Here is a 19,338-nt window from a genome sequence, read left to right on the forward strand (position 1 = left end):
AAATCAAGAGGTATGACAAGAACATTTAAGCACAAAAGAACTGAGCATATTAGTCCAGAGGGTGTGGATGGTCAATTAATATGACAGATAGTCTAGGTCGGTGTTTCTCAACCTTGGCCACTTCCCTGGCTGTGAATTCAGGGAGTTGAAGTCCGCATATCTTAAAGTGACCAAGGTTGAGAAACACCAATCTAGATTATCTGTCATATTAATTAACTTGAGAAATAGATTTGAGAAATTGCAGGTCTTCGTGTTAATCTAAAAGGATTTAGCTATTTAGGAGTAATCATTACGCAGAAGTGACACTAACTGGGAAATGGGATTATGTGTCTCTTCTGTGCAAAATTAAAATAGAATTTAAGACAGGGCATTGTCTTTCATTATCGCTTGCTTGGTAGAATCTTTAAATCTTCATCTAAAACCATCATTCTTCTTAAAATTCTGTTTTGGTTTCAAATGCTCCTCCGTGCATTGCCTATTTTAGGGTTCTGAATATGAAAAGCAGCTCTTGCTTTAATTGCATCAGATAATTTGAAAGCTTGAGTTAGTCAGTTGTACAAGATAAACCAAAACCGAGGTGGTACAGGTAGCCTTTGACTTACAACCATTCCGTTCAGTGACTGAAGTTACAGCGGTACTGAAAAAAATGGCTCATGATGGTTTTTCACACTCACAACCATTGTATATCCCTGTGGTCACATGAATCAAAATTTGTGTGTTTGACCACTGGCACGTATTTATGAGGGTTGCAGACTCCGGTTGGGTCCTGTGATCATCTTTTGCGACTTCTGACAAAGCGAAGTCAGTGGGGAAATCAGATTCACTTAACAACGGTGTTATTAACTTAACGACTGCAGTGATTATCTTAACAAATTGTAGCAAGAAAGGTTGTAAAATGGAGCAAAACTCACTTAACAACTATGTTGCTTAACGGTGGAAATTTTGAGCTCAATTGTGATTGTAAGTGTCAGGGTCCAAGTAACAACCCCAACGAAAGAAAACTCCGAGGCTCAGTGGTGAAATTCATATTTTTTTTACTACAGTTCTGTGGGTGTGGCTTGGTGGGCTTGGCAGGGGAAGGATACTGCAAAATCCCCATTCCCACCCCACTCTGGGGCCAGCCAGAGGTAGTATTTCCTGGTTTTCCAAACTACTCAAAATTTCCACTACTGGTTCTCCAAAACCTGCTGGATTTCACCCCTGCTGAGGCTTGAGTTTCCTCAAAGTTCCATTTTATTAGAGATGTCATATTGGCACATCTGGGAAAACCTGAATCTGAAAGCTTCCAGGTTTTCCCCACCCAAAGGAAAGTCTAAGCCCCTGCCCAGCACCCACATGTCCATCACATGGCCCAATCAAAGCACCATCCCAACTGGAGATGCCTCACAGTTCCAGCCAGCCAGGAGCAGGGCAAGATGTCCTTGACTTTCTGAGAAAGGAATGTTATTACGACTATATATGATGACTATATACGACTATATATATGAACTCCCCCCTGGCCTACGTCAAGTGCCTGATCTTCGGACCTTCCGTCGTGAGCTAAAAACATACTTATTTATTCAAGCGGGACTGGCATAATAGTTTGATTTTAAATTGGGGTTTTATTAATATTCTTAAATATTTTAAATTTAATTTTAATTATTAGCCGTTTTTGTAATTTTGATATGTTTTAATTTGTTTTAATTGTACATATTTTGTATTTTATCTCCGGCTGTACACCGCCCTGAGTCCTTCGGGAGAAGGGCGGTATAAAAATTCAATAAATAATAATAATAATAATAATAATATCACCCTGGTTCCATACAATCCCCCTTCCCAGTTTCCCACAATAGTAAATGTGACAGGCCTGAAGATCCAACGAGAAAGATGGCTTCCAGGCCTGACAGTTGGTCAATGACTACCAGTACTTTAGGCTACTAAATTTCAAGGTATTATTTTGATGCCTTCTGTCACTTACACATATCATCAAATCAGTCCACCCACAGACAATGTATGGACAGCTGCCCATCATCTCAATGTCTCTAGTGATGATCCAGATATGGAGATTTCTCGGAATTCACCAACCTGCCTTTCTCTCCTCTTTCCCTTGGTCTTACAAGCAATGCTTTTCTAGCCCTGTTTAGTTCACATACCCCCCAATTCACACGTTTTTGCTTGTTGATCTTCTCCACAACAGAACAGTTAAGACTTTATTTCAGCTGCTCTGATTTGTTCAAACAACGTAGTAAAATCTGGCTTTGGTCCCAGGCCTGAGTTGATGTTTGTTATGTATTTAATGGCTCATTTCGCTTTGTGGGTTTTGTTATTAGAGCATTTTAGTCTGGGCTTTCTATGGGTTTTATAGTTTTTGCTGTTGTTATGTTCACCACTTGAGTCCACTGGAGTTGGGCAGCCAATATAAAATACAGACAGTCCTCGACTTATGACCACAACTGAGTCCAACATTTGTATTGCTAAATGAAACATTTAGTATAATTGAGTTTTGTCTCACTTTGTGACCTTTCTTGCAACAGTTGTTAAATGAATCTGGCTTCCCCATTGATTTTGCTTGTCAGAAGCTTGCAAATGCTGATCACATGACCCAAGGACCCTGCAACCCTCATAAGTATGAACCAATTGCCAAGAGACTGAAGTTTGATCACGTGACCATGGAGATACCGCAATGGTTGTAAGTGTGAAAAATGGTCATGTCACTTTTTTCAACGCCGTTGTAATTTTGAATGGTCACTAAATGAACTGTTGTAAGTTGAGGACTACCTGTACGGTCTCGCTTAGTAAAGAATGCTCACATTCCGTTCCACATTCAGAAATACATCTAAGGTTTATACTATTTTCAATCCAAATTCTTATTTTAAAAGTTGGAAAAGTGGGAACAATCTTCACTTCCTGATTTTCTCCTTCTCTATTCCTCACTTCAGAGGTGGGTTTCAGCAGGTTCTGACCAGTTCTGGAGAACTGGTAATGGAAATTTTGAGTGGTTCGGAGAACCAGTAGTAACTGACTGGCCCCGCCCCCATCTATTCTCTGCCTCCCAAGTCCCAGCTGATTGGGAGGAAATGGGGATTTTGCAGTAACCTTCCCCTGCCATGCCCACCAAGCCATGCCATGCCATGCCACGCCCACCAAACCACACCCACAGAACCGATAGTAAAATATTTTGAAACCCACCACTGCCTCACATCCTTTTTCTAAGCATGAGGATAAATTTGTCCAGTAAAAGGAATGGGAAGACACATCCTTGTATAGGATTAGACTAACTCCGGATGGACAATCTTATAGCTGGAAAATGTGTGGCTACAAAAACTGTGGCGACAACTTCTACCTTGGGTTCAAAAGAGTTAAATTTAATCCTTCATAAATTATCCAGATCTCATCCATCAAGGCTATTAATGGCATTTGAAAGAAGAGTGAACTGTTTCATTTAAAATCAAGGAACTGTTATGTGAAGCACAAAAGGTTCTCTTGGAAGCCATAAAATGCCCTCAGAGAACGGTCCTTGAAGGTTTTCAGTGGAACTTTTTGTAAGCCGAATTTTCTTTTATATCGCGTTCAGCATGTGATGAAGAATTGAACCTGAAGGTAATCCATAGATGGCACTCCAGCCTATTAAAATTACACCCCGTGAATGCCACCCTTGCTTGCAAAATGGTCAGCATTATCATTTTTGGTGAAATGCCCATTAGTTAAACATTTGCTAAAAAGATTTTTTTTGAAGAAATTGGGAAAATTGCCCAATAATTTTTAATCAAAAATCCTGCTATTCGTTTATTGTCCATATTTCCTGAGGCATATAAATGGCTTCAGTGTAAGAAACAAATCCAGTCCCTGCTGTTAGTTGCTAAGTTTATCGTAAAACACAGGAAAATGAAACTGCATCTTTTATTGAATCAGTGGTATTTAAATGTGCAGGAAATTATTCTGGCTGAAATTAACACAACAAAGAGACTTGACAAACTCTACAATGAAGGGTAAATTTATTCAGTTCTGGTCACCATTTATTAGCTATATTAACAATGTTTTCCTAATAGATTATCTTCTTTACAAATGTCACTCTGGGTAAAAATATTATATATGAATGTGTAAATACTTCTTAAAATTGCACATATAATCTGTGTGTTTCTTTCCAAGTCACTATTCCTCCTCCACCCATACTTTGGTATTTGTTCTTTGTTTAGCTGGGTGTTTTTTTACAATAACTTTAATATAGATATTAAATTTGTTTTCTGAGGTTTTCGTGGGTGTTTGTATGTAGGTCTTTGGTTATTCGGGTAAAATTGGAAGTGTCTTGGCGACGTTTCGACGAAGTCTCATTCATCATCTGCAGGCTGGTGTTTACAGCTTCGTGCTTCTAGGAGCTCCTAGAAGCACGTGCTCCTAGAAGCACGAAGCTGATAATACCAGCCTGAAGATGACAAATGAGACTTCGTCGAAACGTCACCAAGACACTTCCAATTTTACATAGGAGAAAACCTGAATAACCAAAGACCTACATACAAACACCCGCGAAAACCTCAGAAAACATACACACACACACAAATATATGCGTGTGTGTGTGTGTGTGTGTGTGGGTGTGTGTGTTTTCACGGTGTTTGTATGTAGGTCTTTGGTTATTGGGTTTTCTCCCGTAAAATTGGAAGTGTCTGGGTGACGTTTCGATGAAGTCTCATTCGTCATCTTCAGCTTCGTGCTTCTGGGAGCAATTTTACGCGGGAGAAAACCCGAATAATCAAAGACATATATATATATATATATATATATATATATATATATATATATATATATATATATATATATATATATATATATATATATATATATATATATATATATATATATTTGTTTTCTGAGGTTTTCACGGGTGTTTGTATATAGGTCTTTGGTTGTTCAGGTTTCTCCTGTGTAAAATTGGAAGTGTCTTGGCGACGTTTGACAAAGTCTCATTCGTCATCTTCAGGCTGGTGTTTACAGCTTCGTGCTTCTAGGAGCTCCTAGAAGCACGTGCTCCTAGAAGCACGGCTGATAATACCAGCCTGAAGATGACAAATGAGACTTCAAACGTCACCAAGACACTTCCAATTTTACATAGGAGAAAACCTGAATAACCAAAGACCTACATACAAACACCCGCGTAAACCTCAGAAAACATACACACACACACAAATATATGCGTGTGTGTGTGTGTGTGTGTGTGTGTGTGTTTTCACGGGTGTTTGTATGTAGGTCTTTGGTTATTCGGGTTTTCTCCCGCGTAAAATTGGAAGTGTCTTGGTGACGTTTCGATGAAGTCTCATTCGTCATCTTCAGCTTCGTGCTTCTGGGAGCAATTTTACGCGGGAGAAAACCCGAATATTCAAAGACATATATATATATATATATATATATATATATATATATATATATATATATACATATATATATATACATATACATATATACATATATATATATTTGTTTTCTGAGGTTTTCACGGGTGTTTGTATATAGGTCTTTGGTTGTTCAGGTTTTCTCCTGTGTAAAATTGGAAGTGTCTTGGCGACGTTTCGACGAAGTCTCATTCGTCATCTTCAGGCTTCAGCTTCGTGCTCCCCCCCCTCCAATCCATACATGCAGCAGACTGACACCCACTATGAAGATGTAGCACGACCACAAAGCCAAACAACAGCTATGCAGCTCACCAGCTCAAATCCCCCTGCAACACAGACTAAACTGAGCACAACCAAGCTCCCACCAACACAGGACACACCCCCAGCCAATCAGAGCACCAAAAAAACCCCATCCAATCAGAGCACAGCCAAGCTCCCACCCAATCAGTTCAAACCCCCAATAGCAGTTAAAAGGAAGAAACAGCTGCGATCACACATTGCTCCCAGAAGCACGAAGCTGAAGCCTGAAGATGACGAATGAGACTTCAAACGTCACCAAGACACTTCCAATTTTATACGGGAGAAAACCCGAACAACCAAAGACATACATATATATATATATATATATATATATATATATATATATATATATATATATATATATATATATATATATATATATATATGTTCTTCCATTTGCTTAATAAAGCAGCAGAGACAAAATGCAGGCCAATCACACCAGGGCCTCCTGAAGCAAAAGTTTCTATCCATATAATCAGATTCTTTCCTGTAAAGCTCCTGAAACGGATGAGATCTGATATTTTTTAATTGTTTTAAAAGCTAATTGTATTAGTTCACAAAAGGAGAAAGTCAATTAATTTGTTTAAGCAAGCAAGCGTATCAAAATACAGTAACTATGTTGTAATTTTGCTCGTTGTTTCAATACAGATGTTTTAAAGGGTTTATTTCTTTTCCTTGGAGCAAATAATCCCCAAGGCGGATTACAAAAGAATGTAATTATGTATATTCGATATACAAGAACTATACATATACAATATACATACACAAAAAAACCTGATACTCTGCTACTCAACCCAGTGACGGGTTTCCATTGACTTAGCTCTGAGATTTCTAGCAACTGACATCAAAAGCTGCGCACTGCCAGCAGCACAAAGCCCAGGGAAGTCAAATGCTCCTTGAAGCCCTATAAAGCAGTGATGGAATTCATTTTTTTTTACTACCGGTTCTGTGGGTGTGGCTTGGTGGGCGTGGTAGGGGAAGGATACTGCAAAATCTCCATTCCCTCCCCACTCTGGGGGAAGGATGCTGCAAAACCCCCATTCCCTTCCTACTCCTGGGGGAAGGATATTGCAAAATCTCCATTCCAGGGGTGAAATCCAGCAGGTTCTGACAGGTTCTGGAGAACTGTTAGCGGAAATTTTGAGTAGTTTGGAGAACTGGCAAATACCACCTCTGGTTGGCCCCAGAGTGGGTTGGGAATGGAGATTTTGCAATACTCTTCCCCCAGGAGTAGGGAAGGAAGGGGGATTTTGCAGTATCCTTCCCCCAGAGTGGGGAGGGAATGGGGATTTTGCAGTATCCTTCCCCTGCCACGCCCACCAAGCCACGCCCACCAAGCCACACCATGCACACCAAGCCACACCCACAAGCGGACCGGTAGCGACAGGATTTGAAACCCACTACTGCTCCATTCCCACCCCACTCGAGCCAGCCAAAGGTGGTATTTGCTGGTTCTCCGAACTACTCAAAATTTCCTCTACCGGTTCTCCAGAACCTGTCAGAACCTGCTGAATTTCACCCATGCTATAAAGTGGTGCCTAGGACCAGCTGATCTCCCACATTTTGCTCCTCCTGGAAAACAGAGTGGTGTTGCAACCTCCCTAGGGCCGTTTTTCCTATCTGTTGAATGTCAATGTGTGGCCCTTTCTTGGCAACACACAAGTTAACTGATTTTACCATAACAATCTGACCTGTCAACAGATGAAAGCATATGGCCAACCCAACTCCAAAGGCCAGGAAGCAACCATTTCGTGGTGGAATGTAGTCTGGAGTTGTAGGAAGGAGGGGCTCTTTCCCAGAGCTGGGAATGTCTTGTGGGCAGGAAAAGAGCACAGTCAGACCTTCACTAGCAATTCACAGAGTAAATCTATAGTTATGGTCTGGGTGGGGCAGTGGTTAGAATGTACTGTTGCAGACAAACTCTGCTCACTGCCAGGATTTTGATCCTTCCAATTTCCCCCCAAGTCTTTTTCCATTAAACCCAAGAGAAAAGTTTCTGGCTTTATCTTTATATTCATTTTGAGGATCTTCTGTACTAGAATATGAATCCTACTCCAATTTGCTTTATCACATGTCCACCATAAATAATAAAAAGTCTCTTCTTTAAATCTGCATTTCCAACATTCATTTGAAATACCTTTATACATTCTTGATAGTTTATCTGGTGTTAAATACCGACAATACACCATCTTATAAAATTTTTCTTTTAAATTGTAATATCATGTAAATTTTAGACCTTTTGTCCACATATTCTCCCATTGTTCAAGCTTTACATTATATCCAAAGTTCCTTGCCCACTGAATCATACAATGTTTACGTATTCACTTTCCAGTTACAAACTCAATAACGTTTTGTAGACCCTAACAATATGTTCATCACTACCACACAATAGGCTTTCCAATTCATTTTAACAGAGTCAAACCCATAGTTCTTTTTTATCTAGTTTAAATCTTTCTTTCAGTTGTAAATATGTAAACCAGTGGCAGACACATCCTTCTGATTCTAGCTCTTCCTTAGACTTGAGGATAGGATCACCAAAGTTAAAAGTTATTATTTTACCATAAGTCCACCAGTCCAGCTTCACCACCATTTCTTTCCTTGGGGGAGCACCCAAAGAGGCATCCTCTTGAAACCCTTATTTGATATTTATTCCAACTCTTACAATGGCATGTCTAACAAAATGATTGTTAAAATCAACATTTACTTTAATTTTGTCATACCATAAATAACCACGCCATCTGGATGTTAATTCATAACCCTGTAAATCGCCTCTTATTCTGGAGGTTCACCCACTCTTTTAGCCAGACCAAACAACAAGCCTCAAAATACAGGATTTTGATCCTAACTGGCTCAAAGTTGACTCAGACTTCTATTCTTCCGAGGTCAGTAAAAGAAGCACTCGAGATTGTTGGGGGCAATATGCAAATAATGCTTTACACTGTAAACCACAGAGAGAGTGCTATAAAATACAGTACTGGGGTGTGTGTGTGTATGTAAGCCCAAATGCTTTTCTATTGCTAAACTATGGCAGATAATTACTTTAGGCTGACAAGATTCTGTTTGTAGGTAAATAACAATAAAGTTACTCAGAAGTAACACCATGTGTTATTCTTGGTTCTCTGGGCAGGACACATTTAGAGCAATCTTGTTATAGTTCTGAGCAAGTCATTCTTCAGGGCCTAACTCTACTGTTGGCCATTGTCATCACCACCAACACCATAATCATCATCATCAAGCATAAAAGATAGTAAGCATGACAGGCCATATGGCATGAAGGAAAGGGTTTCACTCTTGCCAAAGACTTGGTGAAGAGTCTTCACTCTTCTTCTGAACAACAGCAGAGTGAGGGGGCACTCGGATCTCAAGAGGAGCCTCATTCCTCAGGCAAGCATTGTTATGGAGCAGATGCATTTCTGGTGTCTCAGTAGATGACATTGTTTGAGTGAAGGAACCTGGAGCACCCCAGCCATGCAAGATCAAATCATCCAGGCACATACTATGGCAGAAACTATGATCAAGCAAACCAGTGGCCCCTAATGTGCTAGCCACAATATTAAGACTTGCAGCAAAACATAAGCAGGTTACACCCAGAAGAAGCTTCTTGGATGAGAAGCGAAATATCTTCAAATGAAAAATTAAGAAAGTCCAGTTGTCTTTTGCAAAAAGGGCCGGAATAGCTCAGGCTGTAAAGAAGCCTGTTATTAGAACACAGTAGCCTGCAATTACTGCAGGTTCAAGCCCGGCCCAAGGTTGACTCAGCCTTCCATCCTTTATAAGGTAGGTAAAATGAGGACCCAGATTGTTGGGGGGGCAATAAGTTGACTTTGTAAAAATATACAAATAGAATGAGACTATTGCCTTACACACTGTAAGCCGCCCTGAGTCTTCGGAGAAGGGTGGGATATAAATGTAAACAAACAAACAAACAAACAAAAAGCACCTTTGGGAACAACCATGACTTGGAAGAGTAGAGAATCTCCATAGAAAACTTTATCAAGGATTGCTCCATTGTAGGTTGTCATCACTTTCTGAACAAACTATAATTAGCTCATTTATATACCAACTAAGAGCATAAATGTTACACGAAGTATAATGATTCATCTGGCGCCATGTGGTAACTAAAAAGAAGCTAAACGCATGGCATGTAAACCCAATCAATGGGGGAAGACTGCAGCCCAGTCCTATCTGCCTATCTAAGCCACCTTCAAGCCTCCATCATCAACCAACCGGACTGGTTTACATCTAAGTCAGGAAAGGCAGCTTCAGTTCCTAGTGAATATTTTGTGCTCAACTCACATTAAATTTAATTATTGTTCATGATACACTAGCAATCCATTGGAATGCCCAAGCAGATACACCTACATCAAAGACAGTTTTTATTTTATTTTAGACCACTTAGATGATCCCATTATTTGTGCTGCAAAGAAAAGGAACACAAAGGTTGTTGCCTTCCAATCAGTAAGTACACACTTAAAGCTCCCCTCAAATAAGCGTTTGGTGGATGGACTCCCTGCATCATGTAGACTAATGGAAACCCTGGGAATATAACTTTACTGCTGAGAAGGAAAATCATTAAGAAGATATATCATGATAGAAGTCGGTGGGAACGTTCTTTTTTAAAAAACCTCCTCTTTGATGGCTTGTTTCTGTCTTCCAAAGTGATGGAGAAAAGGTTTCATTCCTTGAAGAAATTAAATGCTTGTGTGCGCAAGGAACATCAAAGTGATCTTTTCTTTGGCGGATGTGATTACTGCGCTTTTAAACATATTGCCTGAGAAGCACCTGAACTATTGTGATTTGTGTAAGTGCCAGGAATGACTCACGCAGGAAATGTGTGAAGGACACCAAACTGCAATCTATTAATATCCGAATAACCACGCGCACCAAGTCATTGAACAAAGGGAGGACACTTTGAGTTCTTTAGATCATGGCAGTTGTAGTCCAAATACTCAAGTAAGTTCTATGTTTGTCCTAGAAAGATGCAGGAAAAGACCTTTCTCGTGTCTTTGCTTAATATATAAAACTTAACAGAAAGACCAAATGACACAACAACTCAAATTCAAGCAGGTTCTTTTCAGGAGCATTTGCAGTGACAGGAGTTGGCTTCAAAACGGCAGGAGCTGGGGAAGATCCAGCCTTTTCTAAATAGGCATCACACCCATTGTGTGTACATACAAAGAAGCAGAGCTTCCATTGCTTGGTAGCAGCTACCGTTTTGAAAGAAGACCTCATATGGTCTTTTTTAAGCTGAACTGGAAGAGCATTCCACCAGGAAAGGTTCTCTATTGGACTGCCACACAGCAAACCACAGCAAACCTAGAACTAAGGAGAAATTTCCTAACATTAAGAACAATTAACCAATGGAACGGCTTGCCTTCAGAAGTTGTGGAATATTGGAAGCTTTTAAAAAGAGACTGGACAGTCATTTGTCTAAAATGGTCGAGGGCAGGGGTGTCCAAACTTGGCCCCTTGAAGAGTGGTGGACTTCATCTCCCAGACTTCCCCAGCCAGCATGAGCTAGAAATATAAGCAAGTTGCTGGCTCAGGAATTCTGGGAGTTGAAGTCCATCACTCTTCAAGGGGCCAAGTTTGGACATCCCTGGTCTAGGGTTTCCTGCTAAAGCAGGGGGTTGGACTAGAAGACCTCCAAGGTCCCTTCCAACTCTGTGATTCTGTTAAATATTAGATGTGTGGCACCTTCATGGTGTCATCATCCCCATTTTAGAAGCCAGGCTGGTGGTGCAAACCTCTTGGTCCCAAAAAGTATCCTGGCCTTCAAGAATTAGCATGAGCACCCTTTGACTCAAGGACGCAGAGAGAGCACAGATGCTGTTCTTCCATGAAGAAAAATGGTCAAAATCCTGACCAAAGTAGGCCAATAGATTCTTTATCCAGATTAAGTGGCTCATGAAACCCTAAGAAATCAACTGTGCCCTGTATGTTGTAACAGCCAGCAAAAGTTTGAGCTTCCTGACCAAAGACCAAGAAGAGGGCCGTGAAAATATTTGCAGATCCCTCGCATCCTGGACATAAACTGTTTCAACTCCTACCCTCAAAACGACGCTATAGAGCACTGCACACCAGAACAACTAGACACAAGAACAGTTTTTTCCCGAAGGCCATCACTCTGCTAAACAAATAATTCCATCAACACTGTCAGACTATTTACTGAATCTGCACTACTATTAATCGTTTCATAGTTCCCATCCCCAATCTCTTTCCACTTAGGACTGTATGACTGTAACGTTGTTGCTGGCAATCCTTATGATTTACATTGATATATTGATCATCAATTGTGTTGTAAATGTTGTACCTTGATGAACGTATCTTTTCTTTTATGTACACTGAGAGCATATGCACCAAGACAAATTCCTTGTGTGTCCAATCACACTTGTCCAATAAAAATTCTATTCTATTCTATTCTATTCTAAAAAGGCTAAGAGAACGTAGATTTTTCTCCATAGTTCAGTAAATATATTTGGGTTCAGGCTCCAGAAACTGAGAGGTCTTCTCCACAAAACATGAAGCAAAGAGTCATTTTGCTGCACACTGCTGAAGAATCTGAAGTGTGGTTGCCACTCAGCTGAGATCATGGCAGGGCCACTTTGGTGTCCCGAGGACCCATCAACCGTCAAAAGTTGCCCTGAAGCGAGGGGCGGCTAGTGGGGGGGGGCAGCTCGACTGCAGGCAGCTGGGGAGTAATTTGAGGCAAAGCCACTGCAGGTTGCTGGATCAAACTCCCTTGTGCTGCTGGGATCGATGGGCCATATGGAGGCCAGGGAGATCCCTGGAAAATGGGAGCAGATGAAACTGGATGCCATTGGCACTGGACCCGTCTTTGCCCGGGGTAGAATCTCCAGCCTGGGGGGATGAATTCAGCAGAGGGGAGCATGAAGGCTGGCAGGTGGAGGGGCTCCATAGTGGGGGGTTGCATTCCCCAAGCCAACTGCGTTAGATGCCTCCCAGCTGTGTAACTTCCCTGCTGCGCCTGGGCGCTGACCGGGCCTATGAAATCTACAGAAGAAAAGAAGCTTGTCTACCAAGAGGGAAGAAGTTTCCAAAGAACCATCTGGGCAACCCAAGAGGGTGACTCCACAGTGTATTTGTAATTCCACAACTGGACAATTTTACAATCATAGTATCCGAGGCTAGGTTTGGCCTCCTTGGTGCCTCTTCAGATACTTTGCATTGACGCTTTCATTCTCTCACCCAATGTGAAGAGAGTTAGTAAAGGAGAGCTGGAAAGTATCAAGAAGAGCAGGGGAGGACGCAGGGAAATGACATGAAGAAGTAGATAGAAAAATGTATTATTCCGGGGGATGCTAGCATTTCAAATTTTCAACAAAATAAATGGAGCTTATTTGAAGGCACCTTTTGCAACACACCAAAGCATGGGTTGTAAAACACCTTTAATCCAGCAATGTCAAAGTTCATTGTGAAACTCCTTTTTCCACTCTTCTATCCAAACACTGGAAACCCTGTAATGGCAGCTCCAGAGAGACAAAGGATGCTAACTCCAAGGGGGTCCCTCAGTCTGTGTAATCACAACCATTCTTGAGTTGGTGTTTCTCAGAAAGTAACCCCACCCCCACCCCGTCCCACCCAATTTACATGACAAACCAGTTTCAAGATAGGATGGAATTTTGCAAAAGAAAACCCTTGCTTTTAATTTAGATTTCTGCTTTGAGTGGGGGGGGGGAGCATTAAGAGATCCAGGAAATCAAGAAACACAAATCCCACCGAGCAAGCTTCCCCTGTGGGATCTGCTCAAAGAATCCTCCGCAAAGACGGAGCCATCAAGAGAGTCTTAGCAGGGCATATTCACTGTAACCTCCACATGACTGCTCTTTTCAAACTTATCGTTTCCTTGACTTCAATGCATTCAGCATTTTAATGAAATGCTTCCTGATTTGCATTTTAGGGTTTAATTGTCACTGCAGTCACTGTTTAAAATGTTGCTATTACCCTGACAAGTGATTCCAAGCGCAGTGTCTGGGGGTACATGCTGTGTTTCAATGATTTTCCTTTAAAAAGGAAAAGGGAAAAGACAAATTGTGACTCCAGGCCCTTCCACAATACAGCTGAGCTTTCTCGTTCCCAGTTTTCTTATCTGAGCTTCAGTATCCACAGTCAATAAATATAGACATTTATTAGCTAGCCATAATAAATGGTTCGGGATCTCTGCAAGTTTGCAAATATACATGTAGTACTCGATTTACAACAGTTTGCTTAGTGGCCGTTTGAAGTTTAAAAAGTGACTTATAACTATTTTTCACACTTATTACCATTGCAGCCTCCACATGGTCAAGTGATTTACATTCGGATGCTAGACAATTAGTTCACATTTATGATGGTTGTAGTGTTCCAGGGTCACGTGATCCCTTTTTGCGACCTTCTGACAAGCAAAGTCAATGGGGAAACCAGATTCACTTAGCAACCATGTTAGAATAGAATAGAATAGAATAGAATTTTTTATTGGCCGAGTGTGATTGGACACACCAGGAATTTGTCTTGGTGCATATGCTCTCAGTGTACATAAAAGAAAAGATACGTTCATCAAGGTACAACATTTACAACACAATTGATGGTCAATATATCAATATAAATCATAAGGATTACCAGCAACAAAGTTATAGTCATACAGTCATAAGTGGAAAGAGATTGGTGATGGGAACTATGAAACGATTAATAGTAGTGCAGATTCAGTAAATAGTCTGACAGTGTTGAGGGAATTATTTGTTTAGCAGAGTGATGGCCTTCGGGGAAAAACTGTTCTTGTGTCTAGTTGTTCTGTGTGCAGTGCTCTATAGCGTCGTTTTGAGAGTAGGAGTTGAAACAGTTTATATCCAGGATGCGAGGGGTCTGTAAATATTTTCATGGCCCTCTTTTTGACTCGTGCAGTATACAGGTCCTCACTGGAAGGCAGGTTGGTAGCAATTATTTTTTCTGCAGTTCTAATTATCCTCTGAAGTCTGTGAACCGAACCAGACAGTTATAGAGGTGCAAATGACAGACTCAATAATTCCTCTGTAGAACTGAATCAGCAGCTCCTTAACTTAACCTACTAACTTAACCGCTACAGGGGTTCACCCAACAACTGTGACAAGAGAAGTGATAAAATGGGACAAAACTCATTTAACAAATTTCTCACTTAGCAACATAAATTTTGGGCTCAATTGTGGTTGTAAGTCAAGGACTACCTGCATTTCAGAGGCGTCCACCATTTGATGCATGCATGGAAACATATGGATCATGATCTGATAGGAACTTTCTGATAGGAACTATGCTGGATCTCATAGAATATTACTCTTCTTTCCCAGTAAGCAACACAGCATCACAAACGGTAATGAAAAATTGGTGACAATCCTTGTAGACATCAAATCCAGGGGTGAAATCCAGCAGGTTCTGACAGGTTCTGGAGAACCGGTAGTGGAAATTTTGAGTAGTTCAGAGAACCGATAGCAGAAATTTTGAGTAGTTCGGAGAACCAGCAAATACCACCTCTGGCTGGCCCCAGAGTGGGGTGGGAATGGAGATTTTGCAATATCCTTCCACCAGGAGTGGGGAGGGAATGGGGATTTTGCAGTATCCTTCCCCTGGAGTGGAGTGGGAATGGGGATTTTGCAGTATCCTTCCCCTGCCACGCAGCCACATGACACCCACCAAGCCACGCTCACAGAACCAGTAATAAAAAAATTTGGATTTCACAACTGATCAAATCCCATACATGGAATGAGGTGGGGGAAAAGTTGTAGCGTGGGACAGCCAGCTCTTCATTTGCTGCAAACTTTCATTCCATAGCAGAAAAATCTGAACAATCACTGATCTCTATGCAGCATCATCAATGGAGAAGATCTGCAAGATACCGAACCTCATGAGATAAAGGATCTTCTCTAAGTTCCTCAGAACAAGCGCTCAAAGGAAGAGCTGGCAAAGCCAATCTGAGCAACTTCTGGGAGTGATGAAGAAGAGAACAAAAGGACAAGACACTCTTCAGGTTCTTGGCTGTCAAGCAGCTTCCTGAGATCTCTCAGTTCTTTTGTGAGCAAAGCTAGGAACTTATCATCAAGTTTGAAAGACAGCAAGAGGCTGCTTCGCAACCCTATAAAGAACCCGCCCACCCCCGGGTTCTGCAAAGCTAGACCTAGCATTGTACATCACCAGCTATTTTACCAATACAGCCAGACCCATCATACCGTATCTGGGTCATGCCCCAGGAAATGACAATGACATCTGCTATGGCCCCCAGGAGAAGGAACCATTCCACACTTTCAGGGTTTTGATTTTTGCTGCTTACACAAGAGCAGGGGTCTGCAAACTTGGCTCTTTTAAGACTTGTGGACTTCAACTCCTAGAATTCTTCAGCCAGTTTTGCTGGCTGAGGAACTCTGGGAGTTGAAGTCCACAAGTCTTAAAAGTTGCCAAGTTTGCAGACCCCTGCACAAGAGGAAGATGGTAGGTTGCTGACTCAAGCAGGGGAAAGGGACACCACAGCTTCTTTCCAGAAAATAAGGAAATGTTCAAAATATTTATTCATTCCTTTTTTTTTTTTTATGCTTGATTTGGAATAAAATAAGAACAGAAGATCCAAAGGCACAAGATACTAATTTTTGCTTTTTTTTTTTTTTTATTCAAAAAGTTTTACAAAATTTTTTTCCCCCTTTTCCCCCCCCCCTCCCCTCCCTTCGCAACCCCTCCCCGACTTCCCGGAACGAGCACAAGGTATAGTTAAAAATAAAACAAACATGCTAAAAATTTTTCGTCCCAACTTAATTATACCCCTACAATCATCAATTCCTAACTTCCCCCAAAAGCAATCAAAAATAATACATCATAATCATTCAAAAACAGTCTGATAACTCTTAGTCTGATATCTACGTTGAATATAGTCAATCCATTTTTCCCATTCCTTTAAGTATCTTTCTTGCGTATTGTCTTTCAAAAAGGCTGATATCTTCGCCATCTCAGCCAAATTGGCAACTTTCAATATCCATTCTTCTATTGTTGGTACTTCTTTTTTCTTCCAATATTGTCCTATTAGTAATCTTGCTGCAGTTATTAGATTTAAAATCAATTTAGTCTCAATTACTGTACAATCCGTAATAATTCCCAACAAGAAAAATTGCGGCAGGAACTTTATCTTCTTTTTCAGAACATTTTGTAAAATCCACCAAATTTTTATCCAAAAGGCCTTTATGTCCTTACAAGTCCACCAAATGTGAAAATATGTAGCGTCATCACAATTACATCTCCAACATTTTGCTTGCATTTCTGGATACATAAACGATAATTTTTGCTTTTCACTTGCTGAGTTTCCAGTCACTTCCCAGGGCTTCGAAACCTGCCGTGTCGCTTCCAAATAGGATCAAGGCTTTCTACCTGTGGTTTTGTTATACAATTTTTCTTGCTGGCAATGTTTGCAGAATCTTTTCAAACCTAGGACCTACATTTTGGCCACGTCACACAACATAGGAAATCCAAGTTAACAAAGCCACAGCTGCTCTGGTGATGGTTATGCTGGTTTGCTTTCCTACTTTTATAGACAATAGCTGGGATTCTGCAACCAATGAGCTCAAACATTACCCCACCCATTTGACCATAAGCTTGTATTTTGGGTAAACCTGGCCTTTTAATTCCAGCCTTTTTATACAAACAATGATTGGTGCAAGGAAAAATACTTGTGAAAAGTTGGCAGCATGGCTTAACTGTACTGGAAAATACACACACACACACACACACACACACACACACACACACACACTTCACACAAACATACCTAAGAACTTTGATTAACCCTGTCATGCTGAAGAGACAAGACCAATTGCCCCCGACCTTCCTTTCCCCTGTTTACCTTGTCTCAAAGATGAGACTGATTTTCTCAGCTCATTTCCCTCACACTCTGGAAAGCTCTATGGATGCTCTGCTCTCGGTGCAGCAGAAATCTATTTATAACTGCAAACGGTGAAAGAGAGCTCGGTTCACCGAGTTCAACGTTGTCATCTTGATCACACATATCAAAGTTAGCCATTGTGACAGTTGCGCCCAGATCCCTGCCTTGGTGTGCCCATCAGTCTCCCTGCCCACCAGATCCAGCCAGCTTCTAGCATCCTCTTGACTGGCAAGGAAGTGCTGTATGCAACAAAGATTATGCTGGGAAACTCAAAGACACCCTGGGAGGATTGGTGACCATCTGATAAAGCCGTACTAACCATGGGAGGCATTTTATGAATGGAGAAATCTCTCATGGGTACCATCCTGTGAGGGCACCAGAACTCAAAATCAAACAGATTCTTAACAACACTCCTTTCTGGATCAGATCCTCCTCACTACAAGGCATCATCAACTTCTCTTCACTACAAGAAAGAGGGTCGGGTTCAGCGGCTACTGGCAGATCGTTGTGGATGTGAATTTAAAACAAGGACATCTAATTTACAATCTTAGCTGCTGTGCTATACAAGGCAATCTCTTGCCATGCTTTTCTAGGCAAAGGCAAACGAGGAGAATGAATATTAGATTCAATTAGCATCAATGTTTTAAAAGAATTCTTACAACTACATTTTCTGTGCTGCAAAATGCAATAAATGAGCTTCTGCAGATTTTCAATTGTTTTCTATGAAAGCACCTGGAGTTGTGATGCATAAAATTAATGATACAATTTTCCTAATGAGAAAAAGATTAAACAACTTGCACGCCAAAATATGTTGCTACTTTTGAACGCATGCAAAGGCCAGATTCCAAGCTTCCTGTCCCACCATGAACATCAGTGTTGGAACCAGTAGAAGCAGGTTAGATAGAGAGCTAATCAAATGTATGAGGAGGTTGGAAATAGATCTCAAGGACCCAGGAACAGGTGTCCATCCTAGCAGAAGAATACGCCAGTCCATGATTGCAACCACTGAACAACCTTCTCTTCTAAGAGAGCAAGTATGGCGTCTCACTTCAACCTGGGACTGGTTCTGGTGAGATTAATTCTCAGTCACAAAAGCTCATTCTATTCAGATTGGGTCTTTCTTGGCCCAACTACCCCCAAGGGTAATTGTGGTGATAAAACTACGAAAGAGCTCTTTGTACGCTACTTTCAGATACTGGAAGGAAAAAAAGATATAAATCTAACATTCTCCCATAATAACTGTTGGGTTTGTCCTACATGTTATATTAGCATGTTTAGAAACTTAGCTCCCTGGAACATTGGGTCTATATAGTCACAAGGAGTTTTCATTTAGAGATATACCTGTAATTTCTATTTTCTTGCTTTCCTTACTTCAACCAAGAGGTAGCTATCTTGATTTATTACGCTGGATTTCTTGATTTCAGAGGTGTGAAGGTTATGGTGCAGAGACCCAGAGACCTTCAGAGTGCAGAAGATTGCATGAAATTCAAGCCCTCATAAAGAAGAAAAAAAGATAATTTGTGCCAGAAAGTCCAATCCAGTCTGCAAAGCATGACCATCTTCTAAAAGACTAGAAAGTAGGAATCTTTTGAGTTCTGGTTCCACCTTAGCCATGGAAGCCAACTTTGGGGCCATTCACCAGAAGACGGTGAGTTCTAGTCTCTCTTTAGATATGAAAGCCAGTTGTCCCAGCCCAACCCATCATACAGGGTTGTTGCAGGGAAAACAAGAGAAGGAAGGTGTGTTGGATATCTTTGCCACCTTGCATTATTTGTAAAAATAATA

General features: G+C 40.9%; 1 protein-coding gene across 1 annotated transcript in view; it reads right to left on the minus strand.

Moving 5' to 3' along the window:
- NEXMIF (neurite extension and migration factor) overlaps positions 1-19,338 on the minus strand; it is a 438,320-nt gene that overhangs the window by 267,031 nt on the left and 151,951 nt on the right. The gene's annotated exons all lie outside the window — the stretch shown is intronic.

This window comes from Ahaetulla prasina, chromosome 11 (genome assembly GCF_028640845.1).
Source record: "Ahaetulla prasina isolate Xishuangbanna chromosome 11, ASM2864084v1, whole genome shotgun sequence".
NCBI classification, from domain to species: domain Eukaryota; kingdom Metazoa; phylum Chordata; class Lepidosauria; order Squamata; family Colubridae; genus Ahaetulla; species Ahaetulla prasina.